We start from the raw sequence: 10,200 nt of genomic DNA on the forward strand, positions 1-10,200 counted from the left end.
GTGGTGGGGCTGGGTGGGGGCCTTAGAAGAAGGAATGGAGTGCGAGGGACGGGGCCAGTGGTGGAGTGGGGGGGTCAAGCACCCTCGGAGAAATTAGAAAGTTGGCACCTATGCTCTGGAGGTGTCTGGTGTGTTGGCTGGGGGGGAAGGCCCTCACATACGTACAACAGGGAATCAGGAGTCAGAAGCAGCATACTTACCATCATTTCAGCTGACCAGTTGGCTTCATGTAACCATTTTCTAAAGCAGTCTGTCCTCATCCAACCTGTATTTCTGAGTCTGAGGCTAAACAGGAAACAAAAACCAGTCAGCGCCTTGGTTTAGCTGTCAAACAGATAGGCCCAAGAGCAAGAGCGTGTTCTTATTAATGACATATGTACTGTGAAGCATTTGTTCCCTTGCTTGTGATGGATTAAATATTCAGTATTACTAATGCCAAAAAAATTCACACCTCATCAGTCAGAGCCCCCCAGATGCATGAGCTTGCCCTCCCCCAATAACATGAGATTAAAAATATAGATCTATTAACTCACATAAGTGGGGCTGTTTTCTGCATGCCCCATGCTTTTACAGTGTTGTCAACACGCACAAATTTATAGCGGCTGAAACTCATTTGGCCACTCCTGCAGGACCACTCACTAGAAGACCCACCTGACGTCAAATTATACAACTTGGTGTAGGCGTGATCACAGCTGTATCACGTGCTCCCCTCAGGCCATGGGGGGAAGGGCCTTCTAGCATCTCCTAACAGCCCTCGCCTCGCATGCCAATTTATTATTCATGCACTCCTCAGCCCCACATCAATGCTGTGTTGCCTTTCTCCCCACCCCCACCACACACCAGTTAATTATGAAACCTCTGCCCCATCTCATGTAATGTTGTGCCCCCCCCACCAGACTCTACATTTGCCCCAACCCTGTACCCCCTACCCCAAATAACTACTACTGATCCTATTGCAGGCCTACAGGCTCTTCAAACCTACCCCATCCCAGCCATCAGGGTAAGCAGTGCCAGCCAGGATCTTCCTCTTTCCCTGTCCAGGGCTGGTGTTGCAGGGCTAAAGCTGAGGAGCTGGGAATGGGGAGAAGGGAGCAGAATCTCACTGAGCTGCTGGGGGACGGAAGGGGGGGTCCTTCTGTTCCCTCCTCCCTCAACCCCTCTTGTAAACATGGAATCAGCTGCTCCCCAAAACCCAAACCCAAACAATCTGTCAGTTCCTTGGNTTCCTTGGGTGCAGGGGGGGGGGGGGGAGGGGGCAGGGAAGAGTTCAGCCTTCAGTTTGCCACAGGTCTGGTTGGCTGGTAGGTGACCAGACAGCAAATGTTAAAAATTGGGATGGGGGTGGGTGGTAATAGGAGCCTATATAAGAAAAAGACCTCAAAATCAGGACTGTCCCTATAAAATTGGGACATCTGGTCACCCTATTGGCTAGTCTTCCTCCCAGAGGCGGGGAAGTGGGGCTGGCAGCCATTCAGTGGGGTTTTTCCTTTGGCCAGGCTGAAAAAATCCCTGGAGGCCTCACCAGCTCACCTGCAGTAGGGGCTGAAGTCATGCCTGTTGGCAGCACTGTGCTATTAGACATTTGGGGCCTAAGTTTCTGGGGTGTCAGGCACCCAAAAACCCTATTGAACGCAACAGGAGTGGCAAATGCTCAGCGCCTTCAAAAGTCAGCCCATAATTAATCTTTTAGTTACTATTAAAATGTTAGTCATAGAGCTGAGACAAAAAGCTTATTATGCCCGTCAAGGCCCTCCCCTTGCTTATGCAGGAGTGTACCTTGCAGCACATTGGCTAGGGGTTTTCCACAGTACCATCCACTGGACGCTCACAGAGGTCCTTGAATTAAGCTTCATAGTTCTCCCCTATGTGGTAGATAAGCACTAACCCCATTTTACGAGACGGTAACTGAAGCACAGCTTGGTTAAGCGCCCTGCTCAATGTCCTCCCGCCACTCTGTAGTCGAGGCTGGAATAGAAGAACCAAGACTTCCCAATCCTTCCATCCCATGCTTTATGCACAAGAGCCTCCTTTCCCCATTTAAAATGATCCAGAGCATGGGGATGGTGGTGGTGGGGGATTCTCACTTTATCCTCCCACTATTTTTCTATAAACCCACTTCCCATAGGCAAGTTCCATGCGTGGAACAGTTAATTTGCATGTATTTTCATGGGCAGCTATCAGGCTGGAGGATCTCACTAACTGGAAATTTCGTCCCCTTCCACCAATAACATTGCAACTCTCCCTACCGTTCACCCTTCTATTTCAGCCCTTTCATTAAGTCTGTTTCTAAGGCAGTTTATTCCCTTCAAGTTATGATTCAGATGTATCCCTGGATTAGGCTGAGGAAATCTATTGTGTTCACATTTTGCTTGGCTTGTGTAGGAGCTTCATTTTCTGTTCTTTCACTTTCCATTAACATCACATTAATGACTCTAAATCAAACACACACATCCATCCATTTCACAACAGTAGAAACCTTGGATTCATTTTAGAAAAATACCAGGGATATCGTGTCTTTAAAATAAGAATCATATTCCAGCACTCTCAAACATTTTCTCTATTAATCATATAGCCCAGGAAACACCCATACAAAGGAGAATCTGACTGGCTGAAGAACTATTTAAAGCAAATCCTTTTTCTCTACCCCCTCCCCCTCATCCTCCAACCACCATAAAAAAAAAAAGATCAGAGTAGTTATGGGTATTGAAATCAGCCCTAGTTTGGGTTCTTTGAATTCCAGAAGACACTGGTGATGTCCTCGATTTCTGTGAGTGATTTCGTTGATGAATATGTGGGCACTGGCTGCTTCTTGTCCTAACCTTCCTTAGACAGCATTGTACTCCTTGGCTCTCTAGCCATTTCTTCCTTTACACTTGATTTCATTAGAACATTAATAATAATGGTTTTAAAAAATCCTGATCTGCATTTCCACAGCTTTAAACTACATGTGCTGTAAAACTGCAGATTCCCCTGATAGATTATATGAATGCTCTGATACATTTAGGCTGCCGGGATCTTGAAATCATGTAGTGAGAGGATGTTAATTTTAGACATCAGGTCTGTCATTGCATAGTTTAAGACAGTCTCTGCTGACCTCCCTGGGCAAGGCACCTCCCTGGAGGGGAGGGATAGTTCAGTGGTTTGAGCATTGGCTTGCTAAACCCACAACTGTGAGCTCAATCCTTGAGGTGGCCACTTAGGGATCTGGGGCAAAATCTTACGTAGTCCTGCTAGTGAAGGCAGGGGGCTGGACTCAATGACCTTACAAGGTCCCTTCCAGTTCTAGGAGATTGGTATAGCTCCTCTTATTATTATTTTATTTTATTATTTTTCTCTTTCACAAGCGAATCTATCTATTGGCAAGGCAGTCCGTTAACTCTCACCTTCCATAGTTCAGTAGTTCTACTTGATAAGATTTGATGGGAAGAAATTTTTCAGCAAACAGAAAGAACCTTTGGAATTTCTAGCTTTCAACATTTGTCTTGGACCCTACAAGAGTCTGGAATGCTTCTGAACCCTCTAGTTCATTCATCTTTGTGAGAACCCCAGGTTCACTCATAATGTACAGGCTACCAGTACTTCCTTCTAATCTGTAATGAGAACACTTTTAGCTACTTGCTTCCACAGATAGCAACAGCACCTTACTAGATCATCTATAGCAGTTCTTTCCAAAGCAAGGTCATGGACACCTTCTCTGGTTAGGACAAAGTTCTTATTTAATTGTTACACTCAAGGAGGTTAATGAAACCAACTGGGTTTCTGAATCCTCTAAGGGATGACACCTTAGAGGCCTAGTAGGACATTATAATAATCATTGTCTTCAGCCACTGGTGCAATGATGTGTTCTCATCCTCTCAAGCAACCTTGGTATATTTGGAGGGAGGAGACTATGGGAAGGCGGTTAGACCACTTGCGGTGGCAACCAGATTGGCTGCTGCACAAAGAGTCACTAAAATCTTCCAGTGCCACAGCTGGTGAGGACCCTGCCAGCAGACCTGTTCAAGGCAGTGTACTGTTTGGAAAATCCAGACTGCTTTCTCTTGGCAGGCAAGATGACCGGTTCTCACTGAGCAGAGTCTTCTATCTACTTTGGAGACAATGTCAGGAAGCTTCTGGTCAGACTGACTGGCTGCGGTGGATCTGTCTTTGGAAGAGGTTAAAGGAAACATACATTAGCTCTGGCATAGCAGGGAGTTCTCCATCCTTTCATGGCCTTTTAACCCTGCGCACTGTGTTTTGGTCACTTTCTTTCAGAGCGGTTCTAGACGTGCAGGGAGAAATGGACAACTGGCCCTCTTGACTACTAAAGCCAGGGCAGGAGACACTGGGCCCATTTTTGGTAGATATCATTAACGCCTCCACCTTGGAGGAGAGGAGCCATTGTCCCTCAAATCAGTGATGGGCTAGGTCTATGCTGAAGAAACCGGGCTTGATTCTGTTGATCTCTGGGTCTAACCTTTTCCTTTTGATGAAGGTTGCAGGGCAGCATCTTTGTCATCTGGTGTCTTCTGATTTCTTTGATCCTGATCTTTATTTTATATCTGTGTTTATGTGGACCATATATAATACAGCACATAGACTCTACTATTCTCATTGGTTGATGAGTTCTTCCTAGTGATAGACCTAGGTTCGGCATCCATGCTGATTCATTCACATCTGTCAGCAACTGTTGATGTAGCTGCTCATGAGGTTTTGCTGAGCTGCCTGAGGTAGGACTGGGAGCTAATTAACTCTTGGGGAATTTTGATTTTGCACTATTGCTCAGTTGCCTTGGGGGGATCTCTAGTCTCTCAGACACCCCATCAGAGAGGCTGCTGGGGGTGGGAGATATTGAGATGATTGGCCTATGATGCAGCTGAGAATAAGCTTGATGGCTGCTTGGCATCTTGCCCTGACAGCATGGTGTACCCTGCTCTCTCAATGCCTGGCCAAAGCAGAACGAGCTCGCTGGAGCTCAGCTCAACTGACATGAAGCTCATGTATGTAAGGGGAAACCTTTATAGTATGTTGGGCACGGTGCCTTTCATCGCTGTTGAAAGGGTTCTCGATCAGTGGGAGCTTTTTGGACCTTGTATTGCTCTTGGATTCCTTGATGCTATTGGTGGCCAGAAGTGGATTTTTTATCTACAGCAGGTGAGGCACATCTTATCCTATCTCTCAGTGGGAAAGTGTGTCCCAGCTACCCATATAGCTGTGTCTTTTAGAGCTACCCTTGAAGATACAGCTGGCACAGAGAGCAGCTGCCCACCTACATGGTAATGTGAGCTTCTAGGCATCTATGACACCATTCCATCAAGATTCTAAAGACTCCCGGGAGCAAGATTGAAATTGGTCAATAAAGCCTTCTATGGCTTAGGCCCCCAGCTACTTTAAAGATGGTCTCTATGCCCAAGTGCTACCACAGCATTTGAGATCAGCTGTGGCACTCTGCTAAAGTTCCCTAGATTTGCTCTTGTCACCCAGAATTCTTCAGACCATTCTCATCACTTACTTATGCTGAGCCTGCTCTTTAAGGAACATGGAATTGCCAAACTGGATCAGACTCATGGGCCACATAGCCCAAAACAGTGGCTTAGTACCAGATGCTTCAGAAGAATATGCCTAGGAGTAAGTGGCTATTGAATAACTGCTCATAGAGAAAGTTTCTTCCTAACTCCTGTCACTTATGGCCTATGTCCTGAAGTATGAGGGTTTATAAGGCTTCCAAAACTTTGGCTTTTAAGAAAAATCCATACTGTTGTAGCTTTGGATTTTCTTCATTATCTATACAAATACTCAGTCCTTTTTGAGTCCATTTTTGTTGGAGATGCTTAAGATTGCAGTGGGCTGCCTTTTCATTTGCATTTACTTATCAACTTAATTTACAAAACTGAACAAAGCAAAAGTGGAAATGAACAATCCTAAAGAAATAACACAGGGGACAATAAGGGTAACTTCATTACGAAAATCTGATTCAGAAATATACCAGAGGAAGAGAAAAGGAAATTTACTTTATAGGATTATTCTATAGATGTATATATCTAAATAGTTACTAAATAGATATAGTACTAGTAGATGGTGCACAAGAATATGTAGTTACTGGGTTTGTAGGACCAATACAAGTTGTTGTGTGCTGCAAACAGTATATGAACAATGGAATAGCTTCCTCTGGCAGCTCTTTACATCAGCGCTTGGTACTTACAACCCTTTGTTCAGTTTCAGATAGTAGCATGCACAGCATATAGGCCACCATGATCTTTGGGCAGAGAAATGGAGCACAAATCGATGGAGATGACAATGTCAATGTAGAAAGAGTGGAGATATTTTTACAGGCCGAATTCTGAAAAACTGGCAGGTGTGTGGAAGAGGGTGAAGATAATAAGAGGTTTTGAGAGGCTATTGTCTATGTGGCAAGGGTACTCACCATCAGAATGTGTTATTAAATTGTTAAACTGTGCAGCGTTTGTGGTTTCCACACAAAAGCAGATATGAACATTTTGATGCAGTTTTGCGTTAAGATTCACTCACAGCTCAAAGCAGAACTCAGGGAGGAACGTGCCAATTTAGAGTAGAACTACAGAATATGTTCTCAGCAAACTCCTGGGAAGTTAAACCAGCAAGTTTCATAAAGCTTAATTCAACAGGTAATTTGAAGAAAAATAATTTTCCTGCTGACACTCTCTCACTCAGAAAGGCCCCTATTACTGGACACTTTCTAAATAGCAATACAGCCTATATATTTGACATTCCCCAGTATCTTTTGGACCTGTCATTTAATTCCTTTTCAGTTCTTTCATGGCCTTTAGAAAGAGATGGGCCTAAACAAATAGGCTTGATCCTATCACCATCAAACAGTGATGACATTCCTATGCAGGAGTTCCTGATAGTCTCGCTGATGTATTGTCACCCACCTCAAACATTAGGAGATAGTTCACATCCAGATCTATACTTCATTGCTTTTTTAGATGGGCTTGGATCCAGATCTAGGAGGAATGACCCAGCTGACAAAATAGCCAAACCATATCCGTTTATTTTAAAACAAACAAACTAGGGCTGTCAAGCAATTAAAAAACTAAGTGCAATTCATAATGCTGTTAAACAATAATAGAATACCATTTATTTAAATATTTTTGATGTTTTCTACATTTTCAAATATATAGATTTCAATTACAACACAGAATACAAAGCGTACAGTGCTCGCTTTATATTTATTTTTATTACAAATATTTCACTGTAAGAGACAAAAAAAATAGTATTTTTCAATACACCTCATACAGGTACTGCAGTGCAAGCTCTTTATCATGAAAATAGAACTTACAAATGTAGAATTATGTAAAAAAAAAAATAACTCCATTCAAAAATAAAACAACGTCAAACTTTAGAGCCTACAAGTCCACTCATTCCTATTTCGGCCAATTGGTTAGACAAATAAGTTTGATTACAATTTGCAGGAGCTTATGCTGCCATGTCACCTGAAAATGAGAATAGGCGTTTGCATGGCACTGTTGTAGCCAGCATCGCAAGATACTTACATGCCAGATGCACGAAAGAGTAATAAGTCCCTTCATGCTTCAACCACGATTCCAGAAGATTTGTGTCTAAGCTGATGATAGGTTCTGCTTGATAACAATCGTAAGCAGAGCGGACCAGCGCATGCTAATTTTCGTCATCTGAGTCAGATGCCACCAGCAGAAGGTTGATTTTCTTTTTTGGTGGTTCGGGTTCTGTAATTTCCACATCTGACTTCTGAAATCATGCTCCACATCTTGTCCCTCTCAGATTATGGAAGGCACTTCGGATTCTTAAACCTTGGGTCAAGTGCCATAACTATCTTTAGAAATTGCACATTGGTACCTTCTTTTCGTTTTGTCAAATCTTCAGTGAAAGTGTTCTTAAAACAAACAACATGTGCTGGGTCATTATCCGAGACTGCTATAATATATAACTGCAAGTAAAACAGGAGACATACTATCCTCCCCCAAGGAGTTCAGTCACAAATTTAATTAACACATTATTTTTTTAACGAGTAGCATCACCATGGAAAAATGTCCTCTGGAATAGTGGCCGGACCATGAAGGGGCATATGAATGTTTAGCATATCTGGCATGTAAATAGCTTGCAACGCCAGCTACAAAAGTGCCATGCAAATGCCTATTCTCACTTTCAGGTGACTTTGTAATAAGAAGCAGGCAGCAGTAAGTCCCGTAAGGTAAACAAACTTGTTTGTCTTAGCAATTGGCTGAATAAGAGGTAGGCCTGAACTGACTTTAGGCGCTAAAGTTTTACATTGTTTTGTTTTTGAGTACAGTTAGGTAACAAAAAATCGACATTTTAAGTTACACTTTCACAATAAAGAGATTGCACTATGGTATTTGTATGAAGTGAATTGCAAAATCCTATTTCTTTTATCATTTTTACAGTGCAAATATTTGTAATAAAAATAATATAAAGTGAGCACTGTACACTTTGTATTCTGTGTTGTAATAGAAATCAATATTCTTGCAAATATAGAAAACATCAAAAATATTTAATACATTTCAATTGGCATTCTACTGTTTAAGGTGTGATTAATCTCGATCAATTTTTTTAATCATGGTTAATTTTTTAGTTAATCGCGTGAGTTAACTTCGATTAATCGACAGCCCTAAAACAAACTGATGAAAATGGTTTTTTTAAAGTTAATTATTCTTAATTTGGGGCTATTAGTTGGTTTGTCTATATTTATTCTTTGAGAGTCACTAGAGTGAGCTGGTCAACCTTGGGGGATGAAGAAGTCATTTAGGACATACCTTCCTTATGTGACAGACTGCCAAAATAAGGTCAATGCAACTAGTCACTTCTTATATTAGCATGTAGAGCCTTTGTGTTTAGAGTCTTTGTAGATTTGCACTGCCTTTAAAAACCTTCACAACTGTCCAACATGGGGTGTTTAATTACCAGGTAAAAGAAATTTTTTTTTGAGATTGCATTTAATTGTTTGATTGCACAGTAACCAAAGAGTGTAAGAGGGTTGTAGCCAGAAGGCACTTCAAAGCAATGCCTTGATGTTTCTTAGTGGGCATTAATGGTTTCTGAAGGCAGGAGATTGTTTAAAAAAATATTAAAACCCTCCTCATGGTCCCGCCAGCAATCTCAAAAAAATGCATAAACACTGGAGTCCTCTGCCAGCGAGGAAGAAAAAAAAAAGTTCAAAGGGATCTGAGAGTTTTCATGTAAAGTTTAGAGTTTAAGGCGTGACTGTTGGCTATGGAGCCCCACTGTTTGAACTCTTGTTTATTAAAAACAGTTTCTCAGCATTTCACAGAGTTCAGAAAGACAACAGAAAAGTGCAGGCTTTTTCCCTGTGCAATGTTTAAAGGCTCTATTGATTTCTACCTATACGCTTCATCTTTTGTGTTTTTTCCATCACTTTCAAAAGTATAGCACAATATCCAAGAGAAGGTTGAGCAGGGTTTCAGGAGCAGAACAGGTCTGGAATATGTTTTTCCCCCCCCATTACTGCCTTTAAAAAAAAACCCAAAAAATACTGGTAAGAATTCACTCCAAGTTCTCAAGAGACACAAACATTTGGATGACATCAACATTACCTTCAGTAATGAACTGACAATTCTGCTGGCATAACAACATGTTTTGCTGTCACTATCTACCCTCCCCCCTTCCCTGACAACAAAACTGTTGACTAATGTCCCATCAAACAATGGGACACTGGGAAAAGAAAAGATTGCAATGTCTCTGGTGGGAATTGATCATTCAGCCTATCGTGTCTCATTACTGTAATATGTAGGCACCTCTTTCCTCTTATTATCAACTTGTATCTGGCATCCGCTGATTTAGCCAATCTGATTAGCTTGAAAAGCCCTCCATGAAATCCAGGGCTTTTCATTCAGATTGGAAATGGACAAAGGAGGCAATGGAGTTTGCAGTGCACCAGTGTAATACGATTATGGTGGCTTTGGTTGCTTAAGAGCTATGCTTGTGAGTGTGGCATCAACTAGACCTTCCAAACGGTAGCTACATTCAGCCCAAAGAGAATGAGTTACAGTGATTTAACCAAGAGGTCAATGGAGTTATACCAGTGAAAGGTATCTAAGTATCTAATTAGCTAGTATCAGAGGGGTAGCCGTGTTAGTCTGGATCTGTAAAAGCAGCAGAGAATCCTGTGGCACCTTATAGACTAACAGACGTTTTGGAGCGTGAGCTTTCGTGGGTGAATACCCACTT

The sequence above is a fragment of the Chelonoidis abingdonii genome, chromosome 13 (genome assembly GCF_003597395.2).
Source record: "Chelonoidis abingdonii isolate Lonesome George chromosome 13, CheloAbing_2.0, whole genome shotgun sequence".
Lineage (NCBI taxonomy): Eukaryota > Metazoa > Chordata > Testudines > Testudinidae > Chelonoidis > Chelonoidis abingdonii.